This window comes from Thermobia domestica, chromosome 13 (assembly GCF_964235325.1).
Source record: "Thermobia domestica chromosome 13, izTheDome1.hap1.1, whole genome shotgun sequence".
In the NCBI taxonomy this organism is placed as follows: domain Eukaryota; kingdom Metazoa; phylum Arthropoda; class Insecta; order Zygentoma; family Lepismatidae; genus Thermobia; species Thermobia domestica.
In genome coordinates, this window is record NC_137466.1 from 3663191 (window position 1) to 3688006 (window position 24816).

At 35.7% G+C, this 24816-nt stretch overlaps 1 long non-coding RNA gene across 1 annotated transcript in view; it reads right to left on the reverse strand.

The window, feature by feature from the left end:
- Positions 1–8545: 8545 nt before the first annotated feature.
- LOC145669105 (uncharacterized) overlaps positions 8546–24816 on the reverse strand; it is a 41400-nt gene continuing 25129 nt past the window's right edge. Inside the window, exon 2 of the long non-coding RNA XR_014128137.1 lies at positions 8546–8715. This is a non-coding gene — a long non-coding RNA (uncharacterized LOC145669105). The remainder of the gene's footprint in view (positions 8716–24816) is intronic.

The following is a 24816-nucleotide window of genomic DNA, read 5'->3' on the forward strand; positions in this document are numbered from 1 at the left end:
TCACACAAATCAAAATGTTCAATTGCAGGAAAAGAATGACCACAATAGGTGCTTAATCCACCAGTTCGTATTTTAGCGAGAGGAGCAAATGTAGGAAGGTAAACAACTGTTAATGTCTTTAATTGTAGAAAGGAAAACCCATTAGCTTGTAGAAACTCTGGCTTGGAAAGGAGATTAGAGAATAGACTTTTACAATAACCTTTAACATAACAAACAGACTTTTCTTCTGTACCTAACTTACTTACTAAAGCCCCAACATACTTAAATGTCTTGTGCTCTCGAACTGTAACCGCAAACAATCGATAGGATGTATTTAACTCCAACTCGATCCATGGTAAAGAGAATAAGAGCTTCGCCTCGTTTTCTTTCTCCTCTTTTTCCTTAAGCTGTTGTATTAAACATTTGTATTTCTCTTTGGCTCCTTCGCGGGTCTCTCTATAGGTGTCTCTGTAAGTTTGTTGTTCTCGCTGTATGGAAAGTTCTTCTAGTTCTGCAACTCGTGTCTTGGTAGATCTTAGGTAGACCTTTTTAGGCGGACAAATCTCTCTAATAGTACAAGGATATAGAGTACTCTTAATGTTAAATCTTTTTCGAAACACTTCTGGAATAACATTCTCTGTCGGTACCAGACCTAAAGCCGTAAGATCGATGCTTGCTGGTATAGTGGAAAAGAGTGTGTTAGATTTAGTAAAATACGTCTTGCCCTCCTTTAAATAACACTTCTGGGAAAAGCTTAATTTCGAACCTTCTTCTTCTGTAATTGTAATGTAGTTAATTGGTAACATATTTAAACTAAAGGCAGACAACACAAATCTTATCTGTTTTTCCTGTACATTTGGGTCCCCAGGCAGCTTTATATGCAGTCCAGTCAGCTTACTAGTATGCAAGTTTCCCCAGTACACATAGCTTAAGAGTCCTTGTGTTTTGTTAACTATAAGACAACTATTTTCTAGGACGTTGGTTAACTTAGACCACATAGTAGATATTGGAACCTTATAGAACGGAGCATTAGCGAAGTAACACCTAGTATCTTCCAGTAAGGCTAAACAATCGTGTATAGGATCCCAGCTCTTGGTTGTGGTACCTAAGTGGTTGTTGTTGTAATTATAAATAGTGGCTTCCAACCTTGTAATACCGTTCTGTCGGGCTAGCTTAGATTGGAACGTAAGCCGTAATCTTTTATCTGGACACTTAGCAAAATGGAGGAGGTGAGAGCCCAATGTCTTAGTTACACCTGGACTGGTTATTTGGCAAATGAACTTGTTGTAGATTTTAACGGAAGAATTGTCTGTATTCCATCTTAAACAATCGATTCCAACAGTGTTGTCGTTTTTACATATAACCTTAAGAGACTCTTCGTCGTCGTAATCTTCTGCAGTAACATTCCCTTCCATCTTAAAACTATAATTGCGTATAAGGTACTCTTCCATCTCTCTTTTCTTAAACACTCCTGCAAAGTCTTGTGTTATGTCTAAATCTAAAAGGTAGTAATGTTCTGCCCTTATTCGTTCTAAGATGTCTGGTAATCGGCTAAGTAGGTCTTCTATTGGTACATCCGCTAACTCTATTTTGTAAGGAACTAGGATAGGCACTTTGTACTGTTTCTTTATTTGTTTTAGGTATGGGGTAATCACTTCTAATACACCTTTTGCTCTAGGAGTTTCGGCACTTAAGAAAAATGGTAGCTTAGCTTTTACACCGTGCAATGCCAAAGAGAACTCGCTAAATTGTGCCCTCAAAAACGAATTAAAGGAACTACAGGCTTCTTTCTTAATTAAAAACTTATTGTTAGTCTTCTGCCCTTCGCAACACAATTCCCAACTAGAGACCTTAACAAGCATAATGTTATCGCAGAACGGTGGTGTAATTGGTTTTAGAGACTTTAGTCGTGGTTCTCCTTCTGCATATATAATGTCTCCAATATTTGTAAGTAAGTTGTTGTTGTGTAAATTTTCTAGCAGTAGCCATTGGTTAAATCTCTCAGCTGTTGTCTTATCTTTACCAAGTAGCTCTCGAATTGTAAAAGCAGTTTTGGTAATAGAAGTAGTAGCAGAAAAAGTTGTAGAAGCATTGTTAATGGTAATTTCATCAACCATTTATTATATAAAAAAACTAAAAATAATCTTCGATTCCAAGTGGCTATCCCAAATAGATGTATGTATCTGGTTAGGGGAAGAGGTAGGGGTTCCAAAGTAAAAGATCTAATGTGTAAGTTCCAACGTAAAAGCTCCAAGGTGTGGGGTTCCGTATGTGGGCTCCTATGTAAAAGATCCAATGTATAGACCTGTTTGTTAGATCCAATGTAAAAAATCTATGTATCCCGTCTGTAAGGCTAATGTTTAGAGTTCTGTGGGTAAGCTCAATGTGCAGAGTCTTGTGTGTAGTCTAGAGAATCCGTCTTATAATGTAACGCCAATTGGAAGATCCATCTGTATTGTGTGCAACCTATTATTGTTATATCTGTAGCAAGTTGTAGATGTATAAGTCGTGTGTGTGTATTGTAAATCGCAAATGTATAAGTTGTTCTGTAATAGCTAATATGTAAGGAGTTCTGTAACGGTAGATTGTTTTGTAATGGCGAGCCTTGTATGTAGAAGTTGCCACCAAAATTAATGCCGTCGAAAGTATTTTCTTACCTACTCGAGCTCCAATGTAAAAGTATTGTGTATAGAGACTTGTATGTAAGATCCAATTTGTAAAAGCTCCAAAGTTTAGAGACTTGTATGTAAGATCGAAGCGTAAGCTAATGCGCCAATGTAAAGAGACCAATGTGGAGAGTTTTTGTATGTAAGACCGGAGTGCAAGTTCCATTGTAAAAGGTAGCCGAAATTGAGGTAGCCGAAAATATTTTTTTACCTATTTGAAAAACTACATTGATTACTTCGATACGAGTGATTACCCTAAAGATAACAAATATAAGATACCGCAAATCAATAAGAAAATACTTGGTAAAATGAAGGATGAGATTAAAGGCACAATCATAGAAGAGTTTGTGGGTTTAAGAAGTAAGATGTACAGTATAAAAGCCCCCCAAATAGATTTAACAGATAAAGACTTTAAAGGTAAGTTCGATAAAGAAAAGTGTTGTAAGAAGGCTAAAGGTGTTAAGAAGAGTGTTGTGTATAAAGAACTCACATTTGACGAATATAAGGACTGTTTGATTAGCCAAAAAGAATATTATAAGAAGATGAACTTGATTAGAAGTTATAAGCACGATTTGTACAGTATAGAAGTAAATAAGCTAGCTTTAAGTTGTGTGGATGATAAGAGATGTGTTTTAAAGAATGGGATAGATACTCTACCATGGGGTCATTATAAGTTAGAAGAAAAATGAAATATATATATATATATATATATACAATTCATTTATATAATAAATGCCTAAACAAAACATAATAAAATTAGACTACTTTCGATATTATTGCACAACATGTAAATCAATTGCAACGCAAACTAAAAAAGATTGTACAAGTGACTTCTGTAGCTTTGGAAGATGTAGTAGATGTGAAAATTATGGATATGATTATATTTGTAAATGCGTAGAATAAGTTAGTTGTAGTTTTAGTTTTAGTTAGATATAAGTTTTTATGATTTCAAATGTCATAAAAGCATATTCAATCTCACTTTAACATTGTAGTTAGGGGAATACTTTGCGCCGTCTAACTTTGTATAATTAGCTGGCTTCTTCTGCGCTGGTCAAAAATATTTGGAGGGAGGAAAATGCGCCAGAAGTAACCACCCCTAACTACTGATAGGGTAAGGACAATTAAGTATAAGAGTAATTAGTCTGGCGTAGTCACTTATTGTTTCGACGAAATAAACAGTACCTTCTTCAAAGTTAGTAACTCCATTCTTCTCCTCCCTCTCTCGCTGGCTCGTTGCTGTTCTTCCAACTCCAAACGAAGTGCCCCGAGAAACACTCACCATCCAGTTTTGTTTCCCGGACTGAGGCCTCAAACCACACCTCCTGATTTCCTCAATACCAAATATGGTCACTCCATAACTCACCTTCTCCTAACACCGTGTTCGTGTCGTCACATGAGTCAAAACGTCTGAGAGTCGAAGACCTCACACGCTGGGGACTTCACCTCCTGATCCTGAATTGTATTTTCTGAGGAATTTCCAGAGCAAAGCTAAACCTCAGCGAAAAGTAGGAAATACAAAATACACACATAATAATCGTTGACGTAGTTACCAGACAATAACTTTTAGTTGAGGCAATCGAATGAGTCAGCTAGAGAAAAGCTAACTGGGCGCTCGAAATATTTACAAATAAGTTGAATGTGAGCAATGTCCTCAAACGCAGACTAGTGACACTGCCAAGAAATGGAAACGTAGCCAGACACAAGTAGAAAGTTGATAAGTTGCACAAAGGTAGGAAAACAAACAAGGGTAGTGACTTTATATGAGGTTAAAGGAATCTGCTATTGCACTTATCTTTTAATAAAACACAAAGGTATACAAATATGCTTCTAGGAAGCTTGAGACTACATAATTGAACTTTCCGAGGAAAGAAAAAAAAATAAAAATAATCCAGCGAAGTAGATGACGTATATCCAAAAGGTCTGTCGTTGGAATCGAACCAGGGACCTCCGACGTATAGTATCGTAACACCATGATCTATCAATTTGGTCAGATTTTCCTCTAATATTGTTGTGACAGGTCGGCCTGTTTCCATTTCATCGCCACCGTTCTCATGTCTCTCGTTTATACGTACATGGCATTATCATCATACATTTCACACATTCACACAGTGGTTAATTTAATTCCACAAGCTGTTACAGGTTAATATGTTGCTCACTGTCCATATCTGGTATTTGTCCGGCAACATGATTTCTCACCCCTCTCTTCAAACGCTGCTCACAGACTAAACCAGACTCCGAGAACATACTTCTGTATACCTATTTCTTCTAAAAGGTTCAAGGTTGCTTTCCGTGCATGTGCTCCCCACAGGTCAAGGTATACTACTGAGAGCTAACCAGTCCATTTATTTTTAGAAAAACCTAGTACATATACATAGTTCAAGATTACGTACATTAATCAGGTTATTTAAAAGGATCTGGAACATTGTAGGTCACAATATGGGATACAATAATTGTTATTTCAAGAAAGCATTTTGAATGTCGACATAGGCATAACTCACTCCATAACATTCTGTCACATTTCCGTTAAAAACGTATCATGGTTACCACAGATCGTTTAGTTGCATTGGCAAAAGAACTTTAAATATGGCTTTTAGACTTTTTTCCAGAAAATAGCACCGTTGATGGATCTATGCAGAGACAGAAATAAGTAAAATTTTGATTCTACATAATACGGGCTATTCGATGATTGAATTGAAACTACACACCAAAGTTATCTCAATTTTTGAGGGCTCGATATAGATGGATGTGGTTTATGTTGTCAACTTGGTGTAAGACAACCTTTCGTTATATATCTACGACAATACACGCAATTTTTTATATATATTTGACGCAAAAATAACTAAATTTTGAATTATATATATATTGTTACAAACGCCAACAAAATGTTTAATCACATAAATAAATAACTTTTTTAATGCTCTAGAGAAATTCGGCTTTAATTTCTATGAATAGTTGTGCTTAATATCTTGAATCCAACAAGACACAATTACATGAATGAGTAATTCAAATTTTGAAATGTCGAAAATATGTGTAATTCCATAACTGTACAATGTGTTATTCACAAACAGAGGAAGACATGTAGTTGGTTGAAATCATTCTCGAAATTTTAGTTCGTTTCTGATTTAATTGTTGATACGAAGATGATTGTATCCTGGAGGAAGATTTAGAGTTTCCAAATAAGTATACTAACTTGTAACATGCGACACCTAAAATAAATTATTACAAATAAACTTTAACATCACTTGTTAATCCTTTGGATTTTTTTTAAAAAAGTAACATTTTACATTCGTTCTCAACGAATTCAAAAGTTCTCTATGTCTCTGAGTGAGTGTGTGTTTTTGTTTTTTCGTAGAGTTCTGTATGTGTGTGTATATAAGGGAGAGAAAGAGGGTTTTGTGTCTGTTATTTGTTACTTTTTCAATTTTGGGCCCTCCATTCTATAAGCATCAAAAATTATCTGTAAGAAGTGAAGAGAATCTTTGAGTCATTCCTACCTTTCCCGAGATTCGTACCTTTCCCATAAGTCATTCGAGTCATTCGTACCGAAAAAAATCCGATTTCGGGAGATTTAAGGAACCACATCTCGGGAATCGTAAGTCCTAGACACCATACTGCTGTTGATCTATACATAATGTGATGAAATTTTGATACAAATAGTAACTTGTGGAAACTAGAAATCTTTCCCTATTTCAGCAGATATTGACCAAATAATTTGGATTTTAAGCTAAATTAAGGTCGCTACTGAATCGCTATGTATGTGTGTGGAAGGGCTTCGAGTGTGTGCCTTTTATTTGTGATTATTTTTAGTTTTAAGCCATCCATTCCATAGGGCATCAAAAACTATTCGAAAGGAGTGATGCAATGTTCGAGTCACTCTTACCCCGTTCCCGAGTTATGGGCCAAGACAATTCCGATTTTGGGAGATTTATCGTGCTAAATCTCGAGAGATTTATCGAGCATCTAACAACGAAATGATGTTGGTGTAAATAAATACCTAAAAGACTGTTGAACATTCGGATACCAAATATTAACCGGTGGCCCCTGGCCAACTGGTCATCGTTCCACAGATATTGACCAAATATTTCGGATTCTCAGCGAACTAGAAAACTTAGTTACTGAATTAACAATATATCTGTGTTTGTGTGCTTGTGTGTCTGTTATGTCCACATTTTTCAATTTTCAGCCCTCTATTGGATAAAGCATAAAAAATTATCCGAAAAGTGATGGAATTTTTCGCATCAATCTTACCTTTCCCGACATATTTAACAAAACGTTCTGATTTCAGATTGATTTATGGAGTCATATCTCGGCTTCCGTAAAAAACAGAAAGGTGATGTTGGCGTTGACCAATACCTAAGACATTCGTGAACATTTTCATACCAAATAGTAACAGGTGGCCACCCACTACTATTACTACCAAAATATTTATCATCGTCTTGGGTATTGATCATATAGAAATCTGGAGATATTTTCCTTAAACTTTCTGGTTTCGAACATTTTAAGGATTCATATCTTGGAGACTGTAGGTGACAATGAGATCATTTTGCTGTTCCTGAATACCTAAGAGAATGGTAAACATTTTTGCACCAAGTAGTAACCGATGGCAATGGACAACTAGCAACTGTTCTCCAAATATTTTCAAAACATTTGGATTTCAGAAGGTTTAAGGTATCTATTGAAGTGTAATACTAGATAGATCTTTTGCGATTTATTTAATTTTCAGCGTGCTTCTTTGTAGAACAATATATCGTAGAACGTTTTAATAGATTTCTTTCTTCGTACATATGAATAAACCGAACAATTACTCATCATTCCCGATTACACGGTTTCAAAAGTTGTGGTGTTTGTTGATCTACATCCTTGTATTTGTGCATCTGTTAGTTTGACCTGCAAATCTGAGCAAATAATATGAATAGAGTCACATGACTCGGCACTGCATTGAATATCTAGAGTTGTTTTCGAGTACGTTGCAGTAGATAACAGGTTTACTACGTTAGCTTCAACAATCGAAACACTTCCGTCGTCCGTTAGACTTGCAGTGTATTCAGTTATGCTTTAATTTATAATCCCTGTTCCTCGTGTGCCTAGAATCGTTCAACTCAATATCTTACTGTTTTAATATCATGGCTCAGGATTCGATAAACGTGCTTTTAAGCATTCCAGCTTTCTACATAAAAAATATTCTGCCTCTAGTTATAACAGACAAAAAAGCCTGCCATTTCGATTTTTTTCTTCTTCTACAAGCAATTCAACAGACACGAACTTTTCTTTTTATGCTCGTTCTTCCAATGCCCGTGTACTTTTCTCAGATGGTTTCTTCTGTAAGCTACCTTCTAAAGTAAATCTTTAGAAGGTAGCTCTTATTCGTTCATTGAATCAAATATACGTTACAGTTTTTCGGAAATACAAAGATGATTTTGTCTTCTTGGTCTGTTGCTGATAGAGGTTGCTATGTTTAATATAGCTCAACAAAAAACGGATCAAAACTTAGACCCTACTCTTTGTTCAAAGGTATTAAACGAGCATGTAAATATTATCCTAAATTACATAGATCTAGTGTTTAATTATGCAGACAAAAATAATATGTGAAAAGCTCATATTCATTGTTTTTGCTTTTGTAAATTGGAATCACATAATTTACATCCGTGATCACAAAATATTTTCATTCATGTTATTCATTAAGTAATGGAGCAAATTGTTCTAAAGCAAAAAAGTAATAATTACCTTATTTTTTTCCTATACAGATCAAATGTAATGCATCTTATGTTGTGGTTAGGGAAACTTAAAACTCTTGCGTGTCAGTAATCGACAAATGGTAAAAATATTGATTTCTCAATAATGTTATATCTGTATTATAAGTGTGTTTTACTAATTTTTCTTTGGCTTTCCAATCTTTGCCTGACCAAGCCAGTGCATAGTACCCATTACTTACTTTAAAACAGTATGTGAAGTTGTAAACATATATTTCATTCCATGCAATGTAGATTCTTCAAACCATTGTTTGATCGCTTGAGTTAATATGTTTCTTATCATCATACTTTTAGACTTAGACATCCTGTTTCCATTTTCTCTGAAAATTATACAATCAAATTAAAATAATTAAAATATTATGGTTATGAACATCTCACTATAGATTAGCAATGCAACACTTTTTTAAATATATATATTAGGGTGGTCAAAAACATATGTAAAAACTAAAGTTTTGAATTCACTAATGGGCCACTTATTATTTTATTCGTACCAGTCACATGCATTCATTAGGAAAAAATCACCAATGTAGGACTATATTTAGAGGTCACTCAATCTTGCACAATATTTAACCGCTTAACTTAAAACCACGAATATATTCGTGCAAGGAAAACTGATCTGAATGTGAATATAAATTGAAATGACGATTCCTTACGTTGCGCTCTATGCATCTGAATACATGGGCGCCCGCTAGGTGTAGGTAACGTTCATTTAGCTAGTTTTGGCCAGTATTTTGTGTTGGAGGCCATTACTTATTAACAAACTGACGGAACTAAAATAGAATATCTACCTTGTGCCAAGAATTTATTTGTCCGCTTGGGAAAACCAGAGCCCTCAATTGCAGGAGCTCGTCTACCAACGAAACTTCAGGTGCTCAGAAAATTCATGTACCATAACATGGAAGAGAAGCTTGTTCAATACCGAAGTGCCAAACGTACAATGGAGGCTCTGGTTCTATTCTGGCTCAAAGCATATGCGTCGATGACAGATAAGCGCTATGCCGTAAAGAAACTAATAAAGCTTTATGAGAAATATATGGCTTTGAAAAAAAATCGAACAAAAGACTATCCTTCTTATAAGATGAAAGAGGACATTTTTCTTGGAGATCAGGATTATGTCTTTGATATTTCACGGAAAGACGCTCTGCAGCTCATGAAGAACGAGGAGGACAAAAGCTTCTTGGTGCAACAGTTGGAAGATCCACGTTCATCGAGTTTCGGGCCGGTCGACAGGAAAATGGCTTACCAGCAGAAAAGGAAAAGGATGCATTCCGACGCAGAAAAAGCACGTCAGGAGAAAGTAAAACGTCAGATTGTAGAAAACATCAACACCGACGAGCTGCTAGAGCCCACTTCGAGTTCATCAGGCACATCAAAATTATCATCGAATGAGGATGTAATGTTAAGTAGATACAGTGAGGCATCTAATAGCCAGAAAGTGTCACTTCCCTCTAAACGACAAAAAACTGTGATCAGTCATGATGTATCATTCGCTCTCGACCGTGCCAATATCGGTGACAGAAGTGCAACATTGGTGATGGCAACTGTGGTTTAATCTCTCGGTCACTCACACGATGAAGTTGCTCTTTCTCGAAGTACTATCCGCCGCAAAACGAGCTCAAAAAAAGAAGCTATGTGCACCAAAGAACAGGCTAGTTTTCATCTGATGGTCCTTTTATTCTTCACTGGGACGGAAAACTCCTGCCAAACATTATCTAAGAAGCTGAAAAAGTTGATAGGGTAGCAATTCTTATTACAGGTCCCTCGAAACGAAAGGAAAAGCTTCTAGGAATTCCAGTGGTTGCTTCTGGAACCGGAGTTGCCCAGGACAATGCATGCTTAAAGCTTGTTGATGATTGATCTCTGAAGAACAAAATTAGAGGTTTAGTCTTCGACACAACTGCCTCAAATACAGGATTGCAGTCTGGAGCATGTACTTTGATAGAAAAATCTTTGGGTAGGACTCCGATCTGGATTGCTTGTAAACACCATGTACTAGAAGTTGTCTTGTATGGAGTATTCAAAACCTGCACCAGCTTTGGGACCAGCAGTGGGCGTGAAATTGGTTTATTCAAATGATTCCAGCAGAATTGGGGTTCATTAGATCATAATGAATTTGAAAGCGCACCTGACTGTATTTTCCCTGAAGGTACAGCTGACCTTAGGAGTGAGATGGTTGAATACTACAAGAAGGCCGTCGAGAAAAAGCAACAAAGAGATGATTATAACGAACTCATGCTTCTCTCCTTGGAGGAAAAGCAGAAACAACTGTAAAATTCCGCAGTCCTGGAGGTATGCACCATGTAAGATGGATGTCCAAAGCCACATATACAATAAAGATCTTCCTCTTTCGCAGTCAAATTATTCTTTCTGAGAGTGAGATAAAAGAGCTTCAGGGATTAAGTATGTTCGTTGCCCTTATCTATGGACGCTACTGGAATGAGGCAAATATGGCACATAGAGCACCGCTCAATGATCTCAACTTCTTGCGTCAGTTGGAAGAATATCATAACCAAAAATTTAAGAACGCAGCATTTGCGGCGATGAAAAGGCATTTAGGGTATCTGTCTGAATACCTCATTCCTCTTTCACTTTTTGATCTCCACGAGTCAGATTTAACAAAGCAAGCGATAGCCAACAATATGGTAGTCAAAGCTTAAAAGAAGAAAGATCTGAGAAGAGCAGATGGGAACAATTTCACGACGACCACTCAGATGGAAACCTATGCTGCGAGACGCTTCACCATATTCTTCAATGTACTTCTGAACGATGGTGAAGAACGGGCAAAATCTTTCCTTCAAGAAGATCCTTCGCCTTGGATAACAAATGAAGTATACCAAAAAATGAATACATGTGTTGGAAACCTGGCTGTTGTAAATGATTGTGTTGAAAGAGCCGTTGTTCTTATTCAAGCTTACAACAGTTCTATAACGAAAGATGAGGCCCAGAAACAATATTTGGTTCGTGTTGTTGCTCTACACAGTAAGAAAATCAAAGACTTTAAAAAGGCTACACTAAAAAAAACATTAAATTATGAACAAAAACATTTTTAGATGTCATTTACTAACGAACAGATGCAGTATGAAAGTGAATATGGAATATGATATAATTTTATTACGTTGTAATGAATATTACCCAGGTACATTAAAAACTATCAATTTTGAGCGATTGCTTAAACATATGGTAGAGCCTTAATATTTTGCAGTTTTGTTTGTTGACGTCATAGGAATAAAGGAATGAATGACCCAGATTGAAATTCGTACGTTCATTTTTGGACCACCTTAATATATATATATATATAAGGTTTAATAGAAATCGTAATGAATTGTGATAACTCGTCTGTTGGTACATTATGAATTTTTGAACTTGCTGCTACAGTGAAATAACAATAATAATAAAAAATATATAATAATGCTTCCATAATGTTAACTGCGAATTGAACAGAAATCTTCAACTTCAGACACATTTCAAAACTTTATTCAAAATGGTCCCTTCGGCCATGTCAAACTAAACGGAAACTCTCACATTCATTAAGAACTGCTCGCAAGGACATACTGTCTAAATATCTTATTACACATGTTTCAAGCAATATATACTTCAGTCTAATTTTGTAGAATGAATTTTCTGCATATTCTAAAAATGCAAAACATTGAAAACAATATTCTGCATACATGGAAATTATGATGGTGCATTACATTATCAAGTAATACTCTCTTCAAAGTGGAGAGTTTAAAAGATCTAAGATAAGTTTCAACGGCCCAAAATCATATTTATGATGAAATTAAATGCGGACTAAAGCAGGGAATTGGTGTTATTATTCAATTCGAAATCTCTTGTAGTTCGCGAATTCAGTCGGGGAATTTACAGCTTAAAACATATAAAAAGATAATCATGTATGTTGTTTTGTATGGTTGCAAAGGATGATCGCTTAAAATGAGAGAAGAACGTGGACTGAAAGTATTTGAGAAGTAGATTCCAAGACAAATATTTGGACCCAAGAGAGACGGGAATGGGGAATGGCGGAAACTTCATGATGAGGAACTACATGTTTATAGGGTTAGCAAATATTGTTAGCATCATCAAGTCTAGGAGGCTTAGGTGGGCAGGTCATGTAGGATGGAAGGAAGAAAGTAGGACCGCTTTGAAGGTCTTAACTGGAAGATCAATCGGAAAACGAGTATTAGGAAGATCTAAATGCAAAGGGGAGCAGAACATTAAGCTTTATCTCGCACGAGTAGAAATACAAAGTAGAAACTGGATCGAATTGATTAAGGACAGCAGTCAACGGAGAGCTTTGATGAACGCCGTTAAACGTTCGGGTTCCATTGGCTATTGATTTAGTCACATATTATACATAAAGAGTAAATTTAGTAACTTCGTGGCTAAAAAGGACATTTTATTGAGCAAGCATGAATTCTAGTTCATAACCACAACTTGTAAAAGTACTAATGATTATTATTGATTTCTGTAATTCTGTTTAGATACGAATTTGTTTAGGTACACTGGCAAGGTTTTTGGATCATGTGCTGCACATTTAATTACTACACTTGTTCGACATTGTGCTGCTTGAGCATCGTTGTACGTATTGTTTGCATATTAAAATTACCTGTCACTTCTGTATCTCAAGTAGTATTAGTGTAGCTGATAGTGCGAAAGTTATTTCAACGTTATGGAGACAATTGATACGCTGGTTGTTCTTGTCTGCTTTTCTTCAACGTCACTAGGTTGGTCCATACGTAAGCTTAGAGGGAGAATGGCATGAACAGTATAACGCTTTCCCATACCCTTTGTATTTCTCCGGTACTAAAAGTATTTTGATGTCACCACATCGCGTACACACAGATATATTCATATGAAAGATGTGACGTACTAGTATATTCAAAGTAATGATGCCTACACGAGGCCACAGAATATTGTTCAATTCAACGTAAGAGGTAAAAGAAGATAACTAGATTCAATTCCTATCGGAGGAAGGATCATAATGATATTCCTTGTAACGTTAGGGAGAAAACAAAACTTGAATTAAGGCATTGAAAGCAAAGATTGGTTTATGTTACAAAATCATTATTTGAAGAAAAATGGCCTCAAAGTTTTACAGCTTTCATAATTAAAATATGAGTTATTAGAATACCGTTGTGCATAGTTTCTCAGTCAGTTCAGATACGCATAACACACTTTTCCAACAAATAGGTAATTCTAGATTGTTCTGACCTCAACGTATCAATATCTCGTAAACGTCAAAAGTGTAACATAGACCACTCTATCTTTCAATGCCTCAATTTTGTGTAATAACAACTTGACTAGGGACTTTTATGGTAGGAGTTTGACTCCGTTCTTTTTTTTTTTTTTTTTTAAGGTCTATATTGCAAAGTAAATAATTTCTACGTTGGATCTTGCGCATTATTTGGAGAATGAACGCGGAAGGCATGTGTCTAATTGCCTTTGAGAGCTTAATAACTTATGCCGTTTATGAAAATATATTAAAAATAACACATTGGGGCTCTCAAAATATACAATTCTCCTGATGTTGTATTACTCTGAGTTGTGTTATAAGGGCACACATAAAGTACAAGAAGAACTAGAACACCGGGATAATATATATATCCCAGAGAAATAAAACAATTTGTTAAGAAAAACAATAACAATATTTTATTACAATTATCGTCTGTGGCTGTCTGATGCTTGTTAGTAACTGAGGAAGAGATAATAAATGGCCACTTAATGTAATATCTGAATAGTCGAGCCCAACCAAGTAATGTTCGATAATAATACGGTATATGTTATTAACTAAAGAGGCGAGCCTACGCCTCTGTAAAGATATATATATATATATATATATATATATATATATGTGTGTGTGTGTGTGTGTGTGTTACTTAAATTTCTCCCAAGGATTAGTACGCGAGATGGTCTGATCACCAATTTAACATTAATATATTTTTCATAATAGCTATTTATTAAATGAATTCAATATATTTATTAGTACCTACTATTTAGAATATATATATATACTAGCAGCGTTCACCCCGCTTCGCTGCGGTCACCCCGGAACGCAATAAACTTTGTTACTTAGATAATTTTTACTTTTTCGCTTTCAAATTGCAGTAAATGTTAACATTATATCGCCTGTCATTTATGTTAACCCGCCGAGTGAAGCGGCGTATTCATACGTATTATTTATGAGATACTACGGACTGTCTATATGTACTCGAATCCAGGACCTTGCAAGTCAAACCAATGTACGATACCAGTCTTCATTCACGGTAACAAATACTGTAGTTTGAAATGATTCATTACAAATTTTTAAAACGTATTATATTACGTCCTATCGATTATACTGGGACTAGCATTCATTTGTAGTTAAATGGTATCGAACCTAGAGCTTTTATCATCCAAATGCAAGATGTAACCCTCCATTTCTGGCCTCTAATAAGGTAGTTATCATAAATCATTCACTCAGTTGTAAATGCCGCATTTAAAATAAGCCTTCTCAGTATATTGTAACACGTAATCACACAAGCAGAAACTACTTTTTCCTCCTACGCTGTAATGATGGTGTTTAAATAGAACAAAGGATTAAGCCTCTCGCATAAACTAGTATACTTCGATACACGCTTACAGTACTTCTTCCTTTTATTTCCTCTATAGTATTTTTTCATTAACAGCCACAAAAACAGTTTTTCATCATATACAAATCCACATAGCATGTATAATGATAACTATTATCACGCAAATTAAATTACTCTTCTTTTTTAAACATCTTTCAACAAGAATTTTAAGTCCCAAATGTTCATTTTGACTCAAAAGCCCTGATTCCATACTCTCCCTTCCGATTATTACCTGTACAACGAAACTTTCGTAGCAGCTGGGCAGCTGAGTGTCAGATTGTGTCATCGCGTGAAGCACGCACGAGTTCTTTAAGGGCCATGGCTTCCTACGGATACAGAAAACTGTCGACGTAACAACTGGTGGTACGGAACAAAACAACTCAGAACCTCAGTGCCTAGAGCAAAAGACAGTAAACGATGCTTGAAGAGTTGTTTTTAGGAATCAATAAATTTGCTACAATGTGAATTTCGGAAAGTGTTTGCTGGAAGATGACAAGGGGGACAAGTAAGTGTATGGAAACGTAGGAAAGGTTTCACAATATGTAATGCCTTCTTATGTGAACGAGAGAGGCCTGCTTTCGATTTCAGGTGGATATGGTTGAGACTGGTAGGAGTACCTCAAAGCCCATAAGCAATGCTAAAAATCGAATCATGATGCTATATACCAGATCGCACTATGTTGAATGTGTTTGTCCTAAGTACTACTGCTGTTTAGAGGACAATAATTGAATTAGCTCAGCTGTGGCCAGGATTATACAAAAATAAGACATACATGTAATTGTGCTCATTCACATCACACGCAAACCTATCATATTCACAACATAGAAGTAAATATAATTATTCGACTCTTTGCTAGCTTGTTCAAAAATAAATCACAGAGTTTAGTTATTGATAATATCTTGTTTTCCCCTGTTTGATATACACTTCCAAAGATAAATAGAATTCATTAAACAGCTCATGCAATTCTTTTTAAGCAGTACCGGTATATAATTTTCTAAATATTGGAGTGAGCTTATTTTTTATTGAAACTGATCTACTGAGAAGTAGATATCAAGCCTCTATGTGAAGGTTTTCATTTATCAAGAACATGAAACGGTGCATAATGACGCTGAGGGTAAATTAACTGCCCTTAAGGAAATCTTAAAAGTTAAATACATCTTCCGGTACAGTAAATAAAAAATTGCTCTCATACGTATTGTAATTAATTTTTATTTATCTGAGTTAGAAATGGTCTTGGTAATAGTTGAGTAGTAAAACGTTCGCTTTAGCAGGAAGGTTACTTGTTGATCACAGCCCTCATTAAGAAGATATGTACTAGAAAATATGTCAACTAGAACTTGTGTGTTTTCCCATGGGCCATGCCAAAGAATCAACCATTTGTGCTGTAGTACCTGGTGTAAACGCAGACTGCATTACCCTCTCATTTCTGTCATGTTAGAAGAGGCGATTATTATCTGTGATTACTATTTGATTTGGACATGTGAGTTTAAGGGTGAAATTTTCGATAATTATGCGTGACTTTATGGGACAATGCTTGCTCTGGAGCTCTTGAAGTGTGTGAAACACTTAGAACAAAAATATATTTAGCTAACAGACTTATCTGCTTGTCCGTCTAACTTAAATTACATCGAATACTTTTAAGACGATACAGAGATTTATTTTGCATCAAGTACACATAATCAAGTAAATACCATCCAGCATTCCTCAACATTGTCGGTGAACTAATGGAAGGGAAGAACATAAACTAACCAATTATCATATTTCTAAACTGTGTATTTCGATATTGCACAGTTTATTACGGTCCTTCTAAAGGACCATTCAAACCTTTTCTAATGTGAAGGGAACATTATGAATCTCAATGGTTTCAGAATAACTTAAATCCTTTCTTCGTATTCCACTTTTGTTTCTCTTATCACATGTTTCTTTCCGACGTTTCCTGTATCTTATTTTAGAACTACGTTTATGTGTAGTTTGAACGTCAGTAACCCATATCACCTTTCAGTTGCAGATTATGAAGAACTATTTTTTTCTTAAATTGTCAACAGCAGTGCAATAATTTGGAGATGATACAAGAAGAATGAAATGCTACAGAGATTATCTCCGCAATGAAAATAAAAGCTATAAAATGTTACTCATATATAAGTTTCGCTACTATAAATTAATGAGGTTCTGATTTGTTTTCAACTTGTTAAGAACATAAAATTGAAATGAAATTGAATGAAATCTTTAAATTTTACGTCCCACGTTTTTACCGATTATTGTAAATGACACGGTGATGACGACAAATGAATGAAAATATGGAATCAAGAATGTGGGAGGAAAGGGGAGAACCACTAGGAAACCCACGAGCAACGTAATTGTTCACCACAATCTACACACGGTTCGAGGCTCCGATTGAACCAGTGACCCCAAGCACCGGAAGTGAACACTCTACCACTTTTTAAAACATTTTATTGTACTCAAGGAGCAATTGCAACAAAGGCTTTTAACAATATAACAACTCTTAATTAACCCTTGAGTAGTCGCGCCGCAGCCAAAAGTACCACAAGGAAATTATTTTTTCTCATGTGTCTACTCTGTCTGACAGACAGACTCCACCGTCCGGCTAATCTTCTTTCATAACTTTCCCAACATTCCTGCTCAATCACTCCGTTATCCGTTGTTTAGTTAAACTACTAGTGGTTGTTTAGCGACGCTGCGGTGCTTTCCACCGCGCGCGACTAAAGGTGTATTGTTATTTTTCAGTGCTTCATTCCGCACGTGAATTTTGCTTTGGAGATGTTTTAAGATTTATAAATATAAATAGTTTTTAGTGGACATAAGAGAGATTGACAGAGTTATCAAACGGGTACAAAGTGTGAGAAAAGAGGAAACTAGAAATTAGCAGCTTAAAGAAACGGAGGGCAATGTAACGAATGGACTATTCCTATAAATCAGCCAAGATGATCTCGTGGAAGCTTTGTCTGAGAAAGATGATAACAAAGAAGATAATGTAGAAATAAGTGAAGACAAAAATGGAAGTGAGAAGTCTGCCAGGGAGTTTTAAGACCTTAAAGCCAGAAATGGCCAGCGATTCTCCGAATGTTGTTAGAGCAGGAGAGACCGAAATAAGCGAGAACGAAGTGAAAAAACAATGTAAAATTGAAGATAACCTAAAATAATTCAATGTAGTGTTGTACGGTATATGTGAAGTTTCAAAATAAAAGGACCGTAAAATAATTCAGTGTAAATTTGATTTAATTTGATTTGAATTTAGCGCCCCTTTCGGCATCGAAGCTATATGAGACGGTGACATACTGCTTAACGTAGAATCCGAACCACATGAGCTCCCACCGGGAATCGAACTTGGAAGTCCCACTCGAAAGGCGTGTATGATAACCTCTATCTTCGAGTGAGCTCTAACTGAATGTAGAATACGCTGTGAAGTTTTTGTTCTTGTTATGTTTATATAATATTTACTTTACTAATTTACTATTGTATTTCTAATTTTAGACGAACCAAAGAGTTTATTTCCAAATGTATTATTATAAAGAAAGAAATATTGTTTTCCGTTATAAAAACAAAAGAACATAATGATAATTTGAGTTTTCATTAAGCGAGTGTGCAGTTATTTATCTAAAGAGATATGCAACAAAGAGAAGCATATTTTATTCCAAATAACAATTAATGAAAAGTATAGGGCTAATTGTTGGTTTCTCTAAAAGTTATTACCGCAAAACGTATTATAATAATAAATATTATATTCCCTCATAACCAAAAACTAGGAAAATTATCTTTCTAATACAAGAAGAAATGTTTAAAACGATATTTGCAACATATTACATTTATGCGGTTAGTGGCGTATTTACCGTTTTGTTTCGGGGGCTTTGCTAACTTTCTGGGGGGGGGGGGGAACTTTGCCTGAAAATGTGAAAATTCTGCAAGATATTTCATATACTTTACTATAGTAAGTAAGATTTTGGAGGGAGGCTTAAGCCCGGAAGTTAGATAAATACGCCACTACATGCGGTCCTTTTGACCGCACGCGACTACTCGCGTTACTTTGGCAGCGCGACTTCTCGAGGGTTAAAAAATATATTAAATTTGAAAAAAATCAGTCCAAAATTCTGGGAGATAAGGGAACAAAGAGTTGGCTATAAAAGTTGGAAATTTCTTATTACGTACATTCGTCGATAATTTTGAGTATTGTTGTAAATACTGTACACAGAAGGCTCCTCCTGCTTCTAAGTTGGAAGTAAAAATATATCGTATGGTCGTTCCAATGTACCAATTGACACTATGTTGTTTACTAGTTGGGTAAAAAGTGACGTAACGTTTGGATTCAAGACAGTTTATCGTTCTATGAATAACATATCTATATTATTACATTTACGACAAAAAGAATCAGGATTAAACCCATATTTACTTCGCTTGTCTTTTGTATCTATAATGTAATGAACAATCATAACCACATAGATTTGCTGGCAACACTCAAAGTCGAGTCGTTGGTATTAACCTAAATATTTGGCCAATTACATTCAGTCATTTAACACAATTTTCAGTTTAAAAGCATACAGGTTTGTACTACATAAATGTTGAAAATCAAAATGCTGAGACAGATATGTATAATCAAAGACAACAGTTTCTAACTACTTACAGCTTTTTTCTAGATCAAACATACACAAGGGAAGACTCCTATCTGTTTGAGCTCATACATAATTTAGCAGTTGCCTTCTTACACTAACATCTTCGTCTGCGTACAAGGTCAGTGATCGAGGATCACTCAAAGTGGGAGCTTTTTGCTCTACGTTTATCAACTTGATACCTCCTTGTGAATGTAAACAACACATTACATTATATTTTACACGAAAGACCTGATGTTTCGATCGACAACAACCACATAATCTTTAGATTTATTTTTTCTATGAGTTCATGTATAGGTAATACATTTGCCTAATACCACATTTTACTTAAAAGATAAACATTTATAATTTAGGTCTGGAATATAACACTGTCGTCCCTAGGAACGGTATTGATAATCGTAAAATCAATACTATTACTTCTCTTTAACATAAGTGATTTTCAGACATTTAATCTAGTTCCAGATGCTATTTCATATTCGCAAACACATTCCATCATGAGAGAATAATCTATTTTGGAGTATACAAAAACTGTTACATCATCTACGTAACTAGGCACCTTCAGAGCAGGGGTAATAATTTTTAGACCAGTTAGGCGGTCACCAATAGCATATACCAGGGGCGCAAGGCTAATAGCAAAAGTCAACATCGAAAGGGGATCACCCTGTCGTATTGAACGATTGAAGGGAATGCTTTTGGAGAGGTGACCACTAACATTTAAGTTCGTATGTGGATCTTTATAAAAAAATTATTGCATCCAGGTAACAAATTGATTACTAAACCAAAATTTTCGGAAAACAGTCCACAAATAACAGTGTTCGATATTATCAAAAGCACTTTTAAAATCTAAATTAATCAGAGCCGCATTACGAGCACATTCATTACAAATAGTAATACTATCTCTAATAGCTAACAGAAGGTGATAGATGGGTTTATTTTTAACAACCACATATTGGAAATTATGTAATAACGTATCCACATATTCCATGAGACGGTTTTTGATACATTTACTAAACATTTATATATCTGTATTAAGAAATAATATAGGTTTATAATAACTAACATTAGAAGGTTGGATAAACATCGTGATGGCTGTACTAGGGCGTTTTATACTACCTGAAACAAAGAACCATTCACTCACAATCAATGTTAGTTTATTGTCCATTGTGTCCCAAAAATGAACATACGAACGGCCAGAGATAATAGTCTTGTCCAGGAGATTTCCCTTGTTTTGCAGCATCCACAATTGTTTGTACTTCATCTTCAGTAAATGGAACACATCAAATTTGATAGACATCGTCATTTATCACTTAGGCACACTGTCAAGTAATTCGTTTCGCAACAGATAACAGAATGTATCCCAAATAACTGGTAGTAATAATCTGACATGGTGTAGCGAATATTGTCCTGAGTTGTTTGCAAAGAGCCTTGATCATCTGTTAGAAACGTGATTAGCTTTCTCCTTCCACGTTTGGTTCTTTTAACACATGTGCAAGAGAGCATTGTTCTTCTTCTGGAAACCCTGGAACTTTACTACGTAACTTAATCCCTTAACTTTCTGTTTATGGAATTGTAATAATTTTGCTTTGTATTTACGTACAATTGTAAGGGCGGGACGATTTGTCATAGCCTCAGTCTGTGCCTCTAAGAGACATTTGGAATAGAAATCATAAAGTTTCCACTTATCAGCATTAATGGCAGAGGAGTACCACCCACAAAAGCTTCGGAGTTTATCCTTACAGTATTGATTCCACCACTCAAGATATGTTATAAACCATTTATTTTGTTTAAGCCAATATTGTCACTTTTTAGAAAAGAGCTGACAAAATGTCTCATCGTTAAGCAGACTTTCATTCATGTGATAATACTCGTGTCTTCGAAGAAGCTTCTTGTCCTTAATTTTAATTTCCATTAAACAAAGGTGATCAGTGAAACACGTGGGTTATCAATATACAGAATGAACTTGAAGTTTTAAGGTATCATTGACATAGAGCCTGTCTATCCTAGAGCTTGAATGTTGTGTAATAAATGTGTCTCCCTGTAAATCTGGGTGTTTCAAGTCCCATACATCCACCAAGGACATATTCTTTACTAAATCATTCAATGTAGGACAATAGTTATAAGTCGGTTCCGATTTGTGACTTATGATTGAACTGTGAACACCTCCAAATATAACATTATTTGTGCCAATAAAATATGGCGCAACATAATTTGCATAAGGAATATTGCTTTCGTTTCTATTGTTACTTCCACTGGTCGCATAAACATTGATAAATGTGGTATCATTAACTTGAACTTTTATAATTCTACTGTTAGGATGCAATTTTTTCTTTGAAAAAGGAATGCCTTCAGTAGCCGAAAGTACTGTATGAAGGGTATTATATGTATGCACGACTCCAAAACTGCCTTACCACCTGCAATTCTCCTTTACCTGCAATAGCAGCCAACTCAAAAAGCTCGGCGATTGGGTTGGTTGCGAACTCGAAAGGCGTTGGACCAAACCTCAATTTTGTAACAAATATATCAGTGCGGCAAACTGCAAATAAGAGCATAAAACAAATTGTTAAGAATGACAATTGACATCAAAAGTTTGATTTGATTTGGATGACATCAAAAGTTACAAAATGATGTTACTTAAGCAGTTCAAACAAGATTAATGGGAAGAAACACATATCACAGGAAAGCATTTCTGCCCTTCCCCCCAACAAAAAAAGAATATCATAAAAAAGAAAAATATTGCATAATGTAAAGGTTTAATATAAAAGCCCCACCCAAATATTTGAAAGTTGACACCGGAAAGGGAAGAACAACTGAACTGAAGTGCATGCGAATGAATTGTGCACATATATTGCAGACGTAAAATGAGGATACGGCTTTCGTATTTTCCTACGAAAAGGTTGGGTGGGGCACGGACCCCTTTAAATCTTTTTATCACGAAATATGAGAAGTGCTAGTAACATTATGTCAAATGTGTGTAAAGGACATGAAGAATTGCAACGAAACTTTACGTATAGACGATACGCAAAAACCAGAGAATCATCATCATCATCATAGGTATTCTGCCTTTATTGGCAGGTCACTTGCCGCAGGTAAGAAGCTTCCATGCTCCACAGTCCTCCACTGACTTCTTCCTCTTCGCGTATGATCTTTTTGTTTTTATATCATCCATTAATTGTAGTCTCCTTCTCCCCTCCCTGTCTTTCCCGCCAGCATACCCTCTAGGACGTCCCTCATGATACAATTAACCCGAACTGCTCCACCTCAACTGCTTTATTTGTTCTTTCATATAACCTTCTGTTCACTATACGGAGGGGAATTTTAGCTGCATGAGATATGAGACTAATAGTCCTCACAACTCTTTGGTTTCGATTACTGAGCCATCGGTATCATGATTGTTTTTAAAAAGTATTTTGGCCATTCTCCTGTTTCATATATTTCGTTGCATAGTCGAAACAATTCTTTCTTTCCCTTGTCTCCTATATTTTTAATGAATTCGATTTGTATGTTATCTATTCCGGTTGCCTTTCCGTTCCTAATCTCGGATATAGCCTTTTCAAACTCATCCAGAAAAATACTAAATCCTTTATCATTCTCGCCTACTTCATTTTCTACTTCAACATTTAGGCTAGACAGTCTATCGCTACTCTAAGTCTTCAACGTATTATTTCCACCTTCCTATAACCTCATTTCTCTCGCTGACTACCTTCCCATTCTTGTTTTCTACTGACACATAATACCCCTTGTTTCCTCCGAAATTCCATAGATTTCACCTCCTTGTACATTTTCTCATGTTTCCCAACTCTTTCTAATTCTTCCATATCCTCGCACTTTCTTTTGTAAAACTCTTCCCTCGCTCTGTCTGTTTCTCTTCGTAATTCATTATTTAACTTTCTGTACATATTTCTGCCCTCTTCTGTATCAACCAGTTTCTACATCTTCCTCTCCCTCATTTTCTGCAACATCTGCTCTGTAACCCATGGTTTCTTAGCAGTTTTGTGTTCGCGGTAACCTACTGCTTCTTCTGCAGCCTGCTGTAAGCAATGTTTAATATGTTCCCACCGTGCGTTACTAACTGCGCCTATTCTTTCCTTGTTTGAACATTTTTCTTAGGATATTTCAACGACAAGATTCCTTGGTTCTTCGTATTTCAACTTTTCAGTATTCAACAATTTGTAACCTACTTTTCGTCTGCCTACATTTTTAGTTGAATATCTACTTCGACCAGCACAAGATTATGATCAGAAAAAAATATTAGCCCCGGGTAGGGTCACCGCGTTCTTTAAGATATTTCGATACCTGTCATGAATGAAACCAAATAATAGTTTTTTTATTCTCTGCGAAAAAACGGTATTAGGGGCCAAAAGAACTCACCCCACACTTTTCAAAGTTGATGTCCGAAAGATAAGAAGAATTGAACCGAAGTGAATGAAATATTTTACAGATATTGCAGAAATAAAATGTGGGTATAAGGGCTTCGTATTTACCTGGAAAACACGGTTAGAAGGGCAGGGACCCCTCCAAACATTTTATCACGAAATACCAAACTCCTAGTAACAGTATGTTAGATGTGTGTAGCGAATGAAGGATTGCAACAAAATTTTGTGTATGAACAACAAGCAAAAAATAAACTAATACAAGTTTTGGTGTACTTTGGAAGAACGATTTTACGGGGAAAAAGCCCCACGCAATATTTTGAAAGCTGACGCACGAAAAGCACGAATAATTGAACCGGAGTGAATGAAATTGTGAAGAGAGATTGCAGACGTAAAATAAGAGAATTCGGGTTTCATATTTTCCTGAAAAAAAAAAGGTTGGGTGGGTAATGGGCTCCTCCAAACCTTTGATCACGAAATATGAAAAGTGCTAGTAACACTATGTCAAATGTGTGCAAAGGAATTGCAACGAAACTTAACGTATCGAGAATACGTAAAAAACAAACGGATAGGGTTTTCTTTATTTTCAGCGGAATTGGAAGTTTACGCCCGAAAGATAAGAAGTGAACCGAAGTGAATGAAATTTTGTACACTTAGACATAAAATGTGGGTATACAAGTTTCGTATTTACTTTGAAAAGACGGTTATGAAAGGCACGGACCTCTCTTAACATATGATTACGTAATATCAAAAGTGCTGGTAACAGTATGTCATATGTGTGTAAACGAAATAAAGCATTGCAACATAACTTTGTGTATGGACAA